Genomic DNA, 15,299 nt, shown 5'->3' with positions numbered 1-15,299 from the left:
TTAGGTATTTTACCCCAGGAAATGAACTGCCACAGGGGCTGGATTAAACCGACCGGTGGGCCGAATTAGGCCCCCCAAATGGACTTTGGACAGACCACTGGGAAATGAAATTGTGTAGCCACACGCCACCCGATTTTGCTACATCCCAGTTTCGCTTTTATTAGACTATACTATTTACACTTGGCACTCTAAAAGCCCCCCCCCCCCCGCAAGTCCTTAATCACATAAAATGTTATTCTTACAAACACAGGATTCCATCTTGACTCTCGCCAGAATTTCCCGATTTTGTTTTGGTTTTTTCTTAGGATAACTGCAAGAAAACTCATGGTTTATCTAAGACAAACAGAAGGCAGGCGGATGTCTAAGATCAGCAAGATGCTTTATGGATCAAATATTTATGCTTCACATATGCTTCCTGTATTTTCTGAACATGCCCAAGCAACTCCATATGTTTCTTCCTGATGGACACTAGCATTTCTGGAACCAAGCTCGCTTTCTGTCAAAAAATAATCTCTTCCGCAATAGTGTTTCCTACTTGAGTAATGTTCTTTTATTACAAATATATATATATATATATTGCCATACTTTGGCCCAGTTTGGACTCATGGGTAGAATGTTATTTTTTCTTGTATCTTCATGTTCTTGATAAATGGAGCAGTGACATGTTGCTGTAGTTGGTCTCTTGAGTTCTTCGGATTTTTAGTGATGGATATAATGCTAACTTACCTGTGCAAATGAGGGGGAAGTTGGATCCCTACATCTGTAAATCACATGTCCCAAATTTTTCAGTACCGTGGTATTATTTCATGCTTGTGGTCATTACTTAATCGGTGGGGTCTGTCTGCTGTTTTAGGCTGCTTGGCTTATGTTATTACAGGATATCTAAGCAGAGACAGGTTCACATGAACTTATGTCCTTTCGATGGAGATGGCACCTGGGACCTTATACTTGTGCTCCGAGCCCCAAAACCCGTCCCCCATGGAAATAAAGACCCAGTGGAGAGAGAATTTAGTTTAAAGGTTAATGGGCAAATTTTGGCCACAACTTTAGTGAATACACAAGTGTGACTGGTATTAGCTTAGGCACTGGTATCAAAACTATAACTGGCTCCTGCCCACCCAGCAGGGAGCCTGCAAAGGGTAAACTACCAGCAGAGGGAGCTCCATCAATGCATATTGACTGGGGTTCACCCCTGGGGTTCCCGAGGGTTCTGGCATGGCCCTAGCCCCTCCCCGAGCTTCGGACGAGATCCAGACCCCCGGATTCCTTTAAAGGAATACCCTATTAATTGGAGGGGCAGGTGATGGCTGCACCTCCCCTCCCCACATTCCCCTAAACCAATGCCTAACCGCCAAACCTTACAAAGTTGTGACGATTGCTAAGAGGTAGGCAAAAACCAAGTGGCCACAGCCAATCTGCCACATTGGACAAAAATCCTACTTGGCCTCCGTTCCAAAACAGGTGATCAACCGGAGTCCAAAGCAAGGCCAGACACGACCTAACTAACGGGTGGGCGGGCATTCAGCAGCACGAAGCAAGAGAGGGCCCCCACGCCGCACCAGCGAATAAATACCCCCAACCCCCAATCTTGCCACGTTGCCAATTGGCTAAAGGCCAGTGGCATAATTGGGGCACCACCGGCTGGAGCGGGGCAAGCCCCGCCCACAAGCCAATTGGGGAAGAGTTCCAGGGCCATGCACAACATAGACCCTCTGTTAGGAGGATCCAACTTGCAGTGCATCTGCTGTTACTAGGGAGTTATGGACTTTGGGAGCCGCCCAGAGTGGCTGGGGAAACTCAGCCAGATGGGCGGGGTATAAATAATAAATTATTATTATTATTATTATTATTATTATTATTATTATTATTATTATTATTATTTGGGGGTACGCAGGGGTACGCATACCCCTAAACATTTTGTGAATCTAGGTTTGACCTCATGGAAGGGCAGTATTTCAATATGAGTAGGAAAATGAGAGTACCCCTAAACATTTTTTTTAAAGCACTGGGTAAGATGTTTTAGAGATAGCTGACGTGGTGCTCAAATTGGGGATGGGGGAGTAACCCCCCCTACGGACTCCCCCAAATTTTAACCAAATCAGGCCCTCACTTGGAGTCTTCAAACTGGGTACTGGCACAACAGGTCAGGAGGGCAGAGCTGTAGAAGTGAAAAATCATGGGAGACGAGAGAGGCAGGTGTAGCTAGGCGTCTGGCCAGGGCGGACCCTGGGAGCCTGTTTTATTGAATATTGCAAGCATTGCCACAGGTGGGCCTGTGGCTGATTGGTTGATACATACACCCAGAAACTTGTAATTGGTTAACATAAGTGCTAAGGCGGGAATTACATGTGAAAGGTGGGGATTACATGTGATCATTTATCATTGATGGAGAGAAGGCTAGGAATCGGAGCTAGAACTAGACAGGCATGAAGCCTCCTAATTGAATTGTAACTAGGGATTAATTGGCACAAACAATATAACAATCAAGTTCTATAGATGCGGTCAGCTAGGCATGGAGAGCAGGTACAGTTTGTTTTCCATGAGCTTGGGATGTCTGTTACTAATGATTGATCATAGCATAAGACAATGTAACAATCAAGTTCTGTGGATGTGGTCAGCTAGGCGTGAAGAGCAGGTTCGTACAGTGTGTGCAAAAGCAGGGAAAAACCTACGAGCAAGACTTCTCAGAAAGCAAGAGAAAAGAGGAGCAAGGCTTCCCCAAAATGCAGCAGTTTTGTGCAGTTTTGTGCAGAAGGAGAACTAGCAGTTATATGCAGAAAGAGGACTTCCCTTTATCTCCCCCTTTCTTTTCTTGTTTGCGAGGCATTCTGGGTAAATAAGGCAAAAATATTTCAGGATTAGTGGTGTGCCAACAAATGCCCAAAATAAGTTCGCCAGGGTCGATGGGACAGAAATATTTCGGGATACGTGGTTTGCCAGCGCATGCCCACAATAAGCCCGTCCACATCTCACCTTAGGTTTACTGTTGGTGTTGCCATTTCGCAAAGTAGGCAGCAAGGAGTTTATTAGGTGGTTGAGGGGGAGAGAGAAGCCGAGAGAAAAGACTTATGAGGCCAGGAACGCATTGAAGGAAGCAACATAACAAAATTAAGATGCATATAATGACAAGGGCATATTGAAAGAGATTACGAAGCCAAGTAAGATTAGGTAGCCAAGCAGTAAGCCACTGGGTGAAGGAACCCCAGAGGCCAGAAAGTCCAACATCTTGTGTAATGTGGTGTGTGAGATTTTGCAAATGAGAAATCTGGCTTTGAATGGCTTTAGAATTATCTGTGATGTTAAAACAACACGTCAGCCACTTGTTCACAGCCATAATGATGAAACATGAACAAATAATCGATAGCACGATTTTTGTAAAAGTCCATTATATAGTCCACTCTGTTCTTTATTCAGAAGATGAAGAACTTGAGAAGTAAAATTCAGGGCTTTTGCTGCAGAACAAGCTGAAGAATTAATGTTTCTACTGTTGCGTACAGCCAATCCAGGAACTCCTAAGAGAGAGCTAAAAGGATATATTCAGACCTACTGAGAAGAGAAACAAAAGCATCACAATCGTTAGTCAATTTTTCAGAGCGGCGATATTGAGAGCGGGATAAATGATGCTTCTTGGGTAAAATGATGGACAAACGGCTTAAACAGCAAGGTGTTCCATGGCTGATGTTTGCTGGAATGTAATTAAATGTATAGCCAGGACACGTCCAAAACCAGCCTTCAGGCAGCTCTGTGAAATATTTACATAATCAGAGCAATTAAAATTATCCTTGCCCATTTGCACACAATTGGATGTGCAAGAAACATTGAGGGTTTTTGCAAATGATTCCCACACATTCGTTGGTGTGTGGGTATTGCTAGTAGGAGTGGAGGCCTACTTTGCGAAATGGCAACACCAACAGTAAACCTAAGGTGAGATGTGGACGGGCTTATTGTGGGCATGCGCTGGCAAACCACGTATCCCGAAATATTTCTGTCCCATCGACCCTGGCGAACTTATTTTGGGCATTTGTTGGCACACCACTAATCCTGAAATATTTTTGCCTTATTTACCCAGAATGCCTCGCAAACAAGAAAAGAAAGGGGGAGATAAAGGGAAGTCCTCTTTCTGCATATAACTGCTAGTTCTCCTTCTGCACAAAACTGCACAAAACTGCTGCATTTTGGGGAAGCCTTGCTCCTCTTTTCTCTTGCTTTCTGAGAAGTCTTGTTCGTAGGTTTTTCCCTGCTTTTGCACACACTGTACGAACCTGCTCTTCACGCCTAGCTGACCACATCCACAGAACTTGATTGTTACATTGTCTTATGCTATGATCAATCATTAGTAACAGACATCCCAAGCTCATGGAAAACAAACTGTACCTGCTCTCCATGCCTAGCTGACCGCATCTATAGAACTTGATTGTTATATTGTTTGTGCCAATTAATCCCTAGTTACAATTCAATTAGGAGGCTTCATGCCTGTCTAGTTCTAGCTCCGATTCCTAGCCTTCTCTCCATCAATGATAAATGATCACATGTAATCCCCACCTTTCACATGTAATTCCCGCCTTAGCACTTATGTTAACCAATTACAAGTTTCTGGGTGTATGTATCAACCAATCAGCCACAGGCCCACCTGTGGCAATGCTTGCAATATTCAATAAAACAGGCTCCCAGGGTCCGCCCTGGCCAGACGCCTAGCTACACCTGCCTCTCTCGTCTCCCATGATTTTTCACTTCTACACAGAGCCCCTCCAAGAGATGAGGGAGTAAATTGGTTCCATTGGCTTTTCATGCAAACCTACCGGATAAAACACTTCCTGAAACAATGTGTGAACTAAAACACAACCCTCCTTCACAATTCACACTCCTCCTAGTTTTGAGTTTTGCTTGTTTCTCCAACCGAATAACGAGTACCAAAAAGTGCATTTATTAGTGAAAGCAACATGTTGAAATGCGTATTAGGGGAAATTGCTTGCAAAAATGTATGTTGTAGGCAACATTGCATAGGAAAACATTAAATTTAGGAGAAAACGCGCACTAAACCATCACACACCAACACAGAACTGTGGAGAACGGGACTCAAGATGGGGAAAATGAGAAACCCAAATGGACAGGTTTGTCCATCTCTACCTCTGACCAACACACAAACACACCGTGCCAATATTTCAAGCCCTGGGTGATTCTTGTGGGTACACAGACCTGGGCATGGGGAGAATAGGCATTTAGTTAACATGCACACATATTGTTCTGGGTGTAAAAAATTATTCCTGAACAGGGGAAGGCCAGAGTTCAGTGGTGTAAAAAGGTCATGCTTGCATTCAGAAGGTTCAACCCTTAACACCTTCAGCTAATAGCAGGGTAGAGAAAGATCTCTCTCTTGAAACCTTGGGGAGACACTGCGAGTCAAAATAGACTATAGTGAAAAAGATGTATCAGTGATCTGACTCAGTACAGTGGTACCTTGGTTCTTAAACTTAATCCGTTTGAAAACCAAGACGTGGCTTCCAATTGGCTGCAGGAACTTCCTGCAGCCAATCAGAAGCCGTGTTTGACATTTGGCTTCTGAAAAACGTTCACAAACCAGAACACTTAGTTCTTCGACAACTAAGCCGTTTGAGAACCAAGGTATATGGCAGCTTCAAATATTCAGCAAAGGACCAGATGTTGGGGGTGGGGGGTTACACAATGCCACACATACATGGGGAGTGAAGGACTGATGGAGTGACTAGGACTGCGGGCTAGCCCTATTCCCTATGTAGGCAGTGGATAAACACCTTGCCGTTCACTTATTTGGCTGGTGTGTGAAGGAGCTACATGCACACTTTGATCTATTTGTGGAGAGCTTCTTTATGGGGGGGGAGACCCCCCCCCATAAAGGAGTGTTAGGAAATAGTTCCGTTCCATCGTTTTATTCAACATAGTTCAGAACAAAGGAAAAACATGACTGATTGCTTCCACCGTTTAAGGTGGAACGGAACTATATTCTAATATCCTTCCCCTTTCCATGTAACCTGTAGTACCTGTGGTTCAACCCAATTGCAACCTCTGTACATAAACCTTAAGTTGTTCTCTAAGGTTGTTAACAGAGAACAACTTAAGGTTTATGTACAGAGGTTGCAATTGGGTTGAACCACAGGTACTACAGGTTACACAGAAAGGGGGAGGATGTAAACGGTGGAACAGAACTATATACTAACAAGGAGCTCCCAAATGCCAGTCTAACAACAACAACAATTTATTATATGTACCCCACCCATCTGGTTGGGTTTCCCCAGCCACTCTGGGCGGCTTCCAACAAAGATTAAGAATACATTAAAATGTCACACATTAAAAACTTCCCTGAACAGGGCTGCCTTCAGATATCTTCTAAATGTCAGGTAGTTGTTTATCTCTTTGACATCTGATGGGAGGGCATTCCACAGGGCGGGCGCCACTACCGAGAAGGCACGGACAATGTGGTTGCTGTGTATGGTGGGGTTGCGTGGCTCCTGCTTACACCCCCTCTCATGTGGTCTTTTAACTTAATGGTGGGAGGTTGTCTGAAACCCCCTATCGTTAACTTTTTCAATCTGGACCGAGGGTGCCAGCCAGGTGCTTGTCCTAGGAACTCAAGATCCAACAGGATTGCAAGGACCAATGGCTACTGTAGTAAGAACGACAGAGATCCAGAACGAAACCTTCTTGTATAAAATAGCTATGATGGTGGTACTTTGTATTGGCCAGTACCCAATCCTTAAAAGAAAAAATATCTAATCTTCATTGGACCTCTAGAGAGATAATTATTTTTGGTTTTTGTTCAAAGAATTAGGGCTATGCAAATGTACAACCACAAAGAGTGTTTTCAGAGGCAGTCAAAATAATTCCCCCCCAACATTGTCCGTGTGATTTGAGGGCTGTTTGCTAGCCAATTGGCAAATGCTTCATTGCATCTTCTTGAAAAAGTGGTCCTAACAAATCAGGGACTATGCAGTGAATGTGATTTCACAAAGTCATGTGGTAAATCCATCATATTTTTGTTATGTCAAGATGTCTTGACATAACAAAGTGAGGACAATGACCTTGCTCTGAATGAGCTTTTGCCTTTTGCTCACTTTTGCAGCAATCCTCTGAACTAAAATTGCTGAAAACATAGTGCTTTCTTGCAGTTGAAAAGTGCTTTCCTTTTGGTAAGAATAATCCTTGGGCTTTTGAAATTGATTTATCCACAGGTCTGAATTTATATGAGAATGTGGCTGCACTGAGCCTTCACATTTTAGACTCAAATCCATACATCTAAAGTAACTCTTTTAATAGGAAATTCATGATATGGCAGAGCAAAATGTTTCCCTGGCTATGTAGGCATTGCTTTATTGTGTTCTTCAAACTTCCTTTAAAGCTGTGCTTTATAAGATGCATCTATACATGTTTTAATGTGCATTGTGCACAAGCAACCCAAAGAGGGGCAGAAGAGATCTGGGTTTCATCCCTGTTTAGTCTAACTTTCCATGGTAGCCTAAAGATAGGGCCATATTTGGACCTTGAGCTCCTAAGACAAGGATGGGGAAGATGTTGTTGGATTCCCATCATCCCTGAACATTCGCTGCAGTGTCTGTGCAAGCTTACCCAGAATGAGGCCACAGAGTCTATTAGGACTTGGATTCAGATTGTGTAGTTTCAGACTATTCACACTTGGAAGAAAGTCCTATCACACTCATTAGGGCTTACTTCCTAGTAGATATGCATATTATTGCATTGTTAATTGTCTGTTTTAGTTTAGTTCGGACCATAACAGATTTGCGTAATCTGAGTCTGATTAACTCTGCACAACCTTCTGGAAGTCTGTTGTCATTACAATTATTATATTCCTTCTATGACCAGCTTTTAAATGAATTAACACAGCTATATCAGATCGTAGAAGTCAACACATTAACCCAAACCAAGATTGTTTTGCTCTGTTTGTTACAAGGTAAGACTTTTGTACTGTACGGCTACGTTTGTCCTTTTGTAAAATGTGTGACAGTATCTACTTTTGAAGTCAGTGGAACTTTTGTACATGGTTTTGTCTATTCCTGAATCTGTGCGGGAGAGAAAGCTCTTATTGCTCAATAAAATGATGTGACATAACAAGCTGGCAGAAGCAGCAGGCAATTTTATAGGATTTATTTGTGAGTGGGAGCATTTGTAGGGGGTCATTTGAGAGTAATTTGATGCAATGGGACATACTTGCCACACTCTCCCCATCTCAGAACTGGTGATCAAGAAACCTGGAGGAAGCTTTTGCCTACCTCTGAATTTATTCTAGATTTTGCAGTGTCGGTCTCAACAGGCACTTCTACAGGTAAGGATTCAGAGATTGCTGCTCATTGTCAATAATAATAATAATAATAATAATAATAATAATAATAATAATAATACAGTGGTACCTCGGGTTAAGAACTTAATTTGTTCTGGAGGTCCGTATTTAACCTGAAACTGTTCTTAACCTGAGGTACCACTTTAGCTAATGGGGCCTCCTGCTGCTGCCGCACTGCCGCCGCGTGATTTCTCATCCTGTTCTCATCCTGAGGTAAAGTTCTTAAACCGAGGTACTATTTCTGGGTTGGCGGAGTCTGTAACCTGAATAATCTGTAATCTGAAGCGTCTGTAACCCGAGGTACCACTATAATAGTAATAATAATAATAATAATAGTAATAATGTCTAAACCGCACTTCACTGGGTGGTTCACAATATAAAAACACAAAAATATATACCGTATTGGCCCGGATATAAGCCACACTTTCCCCCCAAATTCTGATCATGAAAAGTTAAAATGCGGCTTATATTCGCAACCTTACGGTCTGCAGCCAGGAGCGAGGGGCAAACTCGTAGTCCCCCGTCCTCTTCCCTAAGGACGGGAAGGGACAGAGGGCAAGGAAGGGAAAAGGCTGCCGGCAAGGCAGCGTGAGCCCCCCCCCCCCCAGTATACAGCCAGGAGCAGTGAAGAAGGAAGCCTCTGATTTTGGGGTACTTTTCCTTTTTTCTCCCCCCTCCCTCTAATTTTAAAGCTGCGGCTTATATTCGGGTACGGCTTATTTTCGGGTCAATACAGTAACATAGTATCAAAGAAAAACAATAACCCAATAAGGATTGTGACACTCAGTCCGTGTGACTGACCCACAAAAGGATTTTCAGAGGCGTCACCCACACTTCAGCACCTGATTGTGAGCATCTCGCCCAGTTGCTGCCCGCACATCAGACACAGCCTGAAATGCACACGGGCAGCATGAAATCGGGCAGTTCATGGTCAATATCAGCCGTATGAAAATGCAGGACACCGTAGCAGTCATTCATCTTGAAATACTTTTGACTTGCTTCTTCGCAAAGCCATATCATGAATATTCAATCACACTACAGAAGAGGATGAGGCACCTCCTTCAGATGTTAGGTGTGTCAATGAAATTCGGAGAGGGATTTGACAGGTTTAAACAAAATTCATTGCAGGTGTGTATTCAGCTCCAATAACATCCCTTTTGGACAGTCAGAACTATGTAATTTAACTTGGTTATTTGGATGGTCCATCTGTCTGAGGAAAAGATATGAGGGGTTGGTCTAGAAGTGTGGGGGAAAACAGGTCCCTCCTTTTATTTCTAGCACCAGTGAAAAGAATTGTTCCCATTGTTCATGCTTCCTGGGGATAATAGGAATAGCAGCTGCAGCAACATCTGGAAAGCCCATGTTTTCCCATACTTGTTTTAGAATTAAGTGGAAGCCATATAGGTAAGGTAAAGGTAAAGGACCCCTGGATGGTTAAGTCCAGTCAAAGGTGACTCTGGGGTTGCGGCGCTCATCTTGCTTTCAGGCCGAGGGAGCTGGTGTTTGTCCAAAGACAGCTTTCCGGGTCATGTGGCCAGCATGACTTAACTGCTTCTGGTGCAACACCATGACGGAAACCAAAGCGCACGGAAACGCTGTTTACCTTCCCACCACAGCGGTACCTATTTATCTACTTGCACTGGTGTGCTTTCGAACTGCTAGGTTGGCAGGAGCTGGGACAGAAGAACAGGAGCTCACCCTGTCACACAGATTCGAACAGCCAACCTTCCGATTGGCAAGCCCAAGAGGCTCAGTGGTTTAGACCACAGTGCCACCCTATACTCTACCTAGTATTCCCAATGTGGCAGCACCAATCAATCAATCATATTGTTCTGTAAAGGCATGGCGACATTTCCCACCTAGGGGTGGAAGGAAACCAGTGCTGGAGGTCAAAAGAGAATTATATGAAAATGATGTACCTTTGGTATTTAACTCCTAGTAAGTTAGCAAAAATGTAGAAGGCAGGTACAAATATCTGCTGGAAATGTAAAGAAAAAGAAGGCACCTTTTATCATATGTGGTGGATGTGTAAAGTAACAAAAGCGTTCTGGGAAATGATATATAACAGGCTTCCTCAACCTTGGCCCTCCAGATGTTTTGAGACTACAATTCCCATCATGCCTGACCACTGGTCCTGCTAGCTAGGGATCATGGGAGTTGTAGGCCAAAAACATCTGGAGGGCCGAGGTTGAGGAAGCCTGATATATAATGAAACCTCCACATCTCCATTAGGCTGCTATAAGCGTCAGATCTGGCCTCGAATGAGCATGCCATGGCAGTACTGCCACCACAGCAGCGGGCCATGCATTCCTTGGAGGCTGGATCCACTCCCCAAAAATAATTCGTGTCGCTTTCATAATACTCTAGTGCAGATAGTATGCTAGTTGTGTCTCTTGACGTAATAATACCTGCAGGGACAGGGCAGTATACAAATTTAATAAAGAAGAATAAAAACTCCATGGCATTTTCGTTTTGTCTCTTGACCATACTTAGGATTATCGTGAGTCACAAATGCATCATACCCGCCTGCTCCAAGTCGCTATGTGCACAATTATCTCTGCATAGGTTTCCATCTCTGCTGGAGAATTATACTGCAATTCTGTTAGAGACAGCGTGATTTTGGAATTCCATCTAGGACTGTGTCATGCGGGGGCAGAAAGACAAGTTTCTCCTTTCAGTTGCTTAGGTGCAGTCCAAAGTTTGTGGGAGGTTTCGTGATAAACTGCTGTGCTATCATTGGGAGTAGCATCTTCTATCACTGGTGTTTAGTGAATGAAAAGCCATTTATCATCTCAATGCTAAGGGCTTAAGAGGTCAGGCTGAGGAAGCCTGGATCTTCTGAGCACCCCAAAGTGTAGGGAAAGGAAATTGCTCAGAAATTGGATTTCAGAGTTAAAAGCTTGGGGCTTTCTTTCCCTCTCCCCTTTATTTTTCAGTAATATATAATGTTTCTCTCTTTGATTTTCCACCTGCTGGAAAGGATCTGGAGATGAGTTTGGGGCAGTTTACATATGATGCCGTTTACATATTGCACTGTTGAAAAAGAAAAAAAACTCCAGCCCTGGTTAAGAAGCCTGATTCAGTTGAAGTCATCTTAATGCTGCCCATGTTTTCAAGTGTACACAATTTCCCCCCATATATTCAAGAAACATTTTCCAATCTTCTTTAAACATCTGTTCTTCTTGTTCTCTTATTCTATTTGTTAGGTCCGCAGTTGAACATATTCCATCAATTTAAGTTGCCATTCTTCTTTAGTTGGGACCTCAATCGTTTTCCATTTGGGGGCTAACAAAACACAGGCTGCAATAGTGGCATACATAAATAACCTTTTCTGACACCTGGGAATTTCCTTCTGAATTATCCCTATCAAAAAGGGACCTGGGTTTTTTTTGGAAAAGTAATGAAATCCCCCCCCCCTTCATTATGAATTCAACAGTGTAAATAAGTTTTGATGGATGTAATAATGGAATACTGAATGATTTAGTTTATATAAAATATGCAGGTATTTATGTTATGCAAAATGAACTGTGGAAAGAGAAGAAGGGAAGTCACTGATATTTTAAGGTTATTTAAATGGATATTCTTAATAATAATAATAATAATAATAATAATAATAATAATAATAATAATAATTTATTATTTGTACCCCACCCATCTGGCTGGGTTTCCCCAGCCACTCTGGGCGGCTTCCACAGAGACCAAAAACACAGTAAAATGTCACACATTAAAAACTTCCCTGAAGACATCCTTCAGATGTCTTCTGAATGTCAGGTAGTTGTTTATCTCTTTGACATCTGATGGGAGGGTGTTCCACAGGGCGGGCGCCACTACCAAGAAGGCCCTCTGCCTGGTTCCCTGTAGCTTTGCTTCTCTCAATGAGGGAACCACCAGAAGGCCCTCGGCGCTGGACAGAAATGTAAAACAGAAAATTTAGTAAATCTCTCTCTCTCTCTCTCTCTCTCTCTCTCTCTCTCTCCCCCTGATTAAGCACTTCAGAAAACAGCCCACTTCAGCCCAAGGTGCTTTGTGGGCTGCCCAATTTGTCTCGGGGTCAATCTGAGTTTGCCTCATTTCATTCCCCTGCACTGGGACAGCCAAAGATGACTATAGCTTTCCTGCCATATTGACAGATGTGGGCAATACTTTCAGGCTTTCTAGGGTCTCTGAAGAATGCCAGCCCAAAGAGTACAGGCAAATGGGTTTAGAGGCTTTTTTGTTGGGCACCTTTAAAGTTTGGTGGTTGGTTGTTTTTGTTTTTTTAAAGGAATCTATAACTTTCATTTTGGGGCAGAAAGCTGCCTTGCACTGATTCTGATTTGCCTCTGGCAAGCCCCCATCCCTCTGAGGCTCCAGGCCTTGACTTGGGATTTGGAATTCACGTGAGTCTGAAGCGCATCCCTATTACACAGCATTATGCGAGTGTTTTGTTTCACAAAGAACAGGAATTGTGTTAAATGGGATCTGATAAGTACCCAATTGGTTAGATATCATGGCATTTGAGGATCCTTAATTAGAGCTCTGCACTAAGAAGTGGTTCACAAGAGGCAGCTGCAGAGCAGAGAACTGCCAGAGCTGTTTTTGCCTGCAGCTAAATTCCTCAGAATATAAACAGGAGTCCTAAATATGACCTTGGTTCCTCCAGATGTCTAGGTATCTGCAAAGCATACAGCAGGGATCAGCAAACTTTTTCAGCAGGGGGCCGGTCCAATGTCCCTCAGACCTTGTGGGGGGCCAGACTATATTTGGGGGGGGGGGGGTGGAAATGAACAAATTCCTATGCCCCACAAATAACCCAGAGGTGCGTTTTAAATAAAAGGACACATTCTACTCATGTAAAAACATGCTGATTCCCGGACCCTCCGTGGGCCAGATTGAGAAGGCAATTGGGCCGCATCCAGCCCCCAGGCCTTAGGTTGCCTACCCATGGCATACAGTATGCACGAAACATTGTCTTCTCCAAGGAACACTGGGCAAAGTGACTTGCCTCTCTCACTTGCTTCTCTGTTCACATGTTAAGCCAAAATCCCATGTTGTACATCAACGCTTGTGTCACGATCTTAGTGGCCGATTTAGATCAGGAAGAACTCTTCAGTGGGCTCCAGGGAATATAGAGAGGGCAGGAGAAGTAAGAGTACAACCCTGCCCTTGCCTAACAACAACAACAACAACAACAACAACAACAACAACAACAACAACAACAACAACATTTTTTTTATTTATACCCCACCCATCTGGCTGAGTTTCCCCAGCCACTCTGGGCAGCTTCCAACAGAATATTAAAAACACAATAAAACACCAAACATTAAAAACTTCCCTAAACAGAGCTGCCTTCAGGTGTCTTCTAAAAGTCAGATAGTTGCTTATTTCCTTGACATCTGATGGGAGGGCATTCCACAGGGCGGGCCCCACTAGCAAGAAGGCCCTCTGCCTGGTTCCCTGTAACCTAACTTCTGAGGGAACCACCAGAAGGCCCTCAAAGCTGGACCTTAGTGTCCAGGCTGGATGATGGGGGTGGAGATACTCCTTCGGGTCTGCAGGGCCGAGGCCATTTAGGGCTTTAAAGGTCAGCACCAACACTTTGAATTGTGCTCGGAAAAGTACCAGGAGTCAATGTAGGTCTTTCAGGACTGGTGTTATGTGCTCTCGGCGGCTACTCCCAGTCACCAGTCTAGCTGCCTCATTCTGGATTAGTTGTAGTTTCTGGGTCACCTTCAAAGGTAGCACCATGTAGAGCACATTGCAGTAGTCCAAGCGGGAGATAACCAGAGCATGCACCACTCTGGCAAAACAGTGCGCAGGCAGGTAGGGTCTCAGCCAGCATACCAGATGGAGCTGGTAAACAGCTGCCCTGGACACAGAATTGACCTGCGCCTCCATGGACAGCTGTGGGTCCAAAATGACTCCCAGGCTGCGTACCTGGCACAGTTACCCCACTCTAGGAGAGGAGGCCGAAAATATCAAATCAGTTTTCCGAAGATGAAAGTTAGATATTATGCCACAAATCCCTCGCCCAATGTATCATGACATATTTAACGCATCCTTAGTATGCAACTCCAGAATCAATCTATACAAAAGACACAAACCATCCACCCCACCCACAATCTCCCCACATTGATTGGTAATGTCTGAAGGAGGCTTCAAATTCAGTGCTCAACTTAATAAACTAAACACGTCTCCCTGCTATTTGGAACCTTGAGCTGTCGGGATTCCTGCACACAAGAAAGCTTCTAAGAACATTCAAGCACATCCCCTGTGTGATTTATGTCTTTGTGTGTCCAAGTGAAGGGACGCGGGTGGCGCTGTGGGTAAAACCTCAGCGCCTAGGACTTGCGATCGTCAGGTCGGCGGTTCGAATCCCCGCAGCGGGGTGCGCTCCTGTCGTTCGGTCCCAGCGCCTGCCAGCCTAGCAGTTCGAAAGCACCCCCGGGTGCAAGTAGATAAATAGGGACCGCTTACTAGCAGGAAGGTAAACGGCGTTCCGTGTGCTGCGCTGGCTCGCCAGATGCAGCTTGTCACGCTAGCCACGTGACCTGGATGTGTCTGCAGACAGCGCTGGCCCCCGGCCTCTTAAGTGAGATGGGCGCACAACCCTAGAGTCGGACACGACTGGCCTGTACGGGCAGGGGTACCTTTACCTTTACCTTTACCTTTACGTGTCCAAGTGAACATGTATAGAAGGCTTTACAGGGAACAAAGGTCTCTAAAAGCCCACTATCTTTTGTCATTCGTGGAAGCTGCACACAAGCATAAGGAAGGCAACTCCAGCCCTTTGTGAGCCAAGAGTGAAATGGCAATTCTGCAAGCTTAATTGATTTCCTTAGAGAGGTGTCTGGAGAATTAAATTAAGAGCTCCAGGTAGAACGAAAAGCCATAAGAGCAACTCAGGAAGGCCTGGTTGCTCCAGGGCTATTGTGATGGTCGATTAACAGCCTGAACTTGAGATCTGCTCCGCTAGCCTGTCCAAAAGTGC

The sequence above is a fragment of the Podarcis muralis genome, chromosome 3 (assembly GCF_964188315.1).
Source record: "Podarcis muralis chromosome 3, rPodMur119.hap1.1, whole genome shotgun sequence".
In the NCBI taxonomy this organism is placed as follows: domain Eukaryota; kingdom Metazoa; phylum Chordata; class Lepidosauria; order Squamata; family Lacertidae; genus Podarcis; species Podarcis muralis.
Note: the sequence above shows the minus strand (reverse complement) of the source record.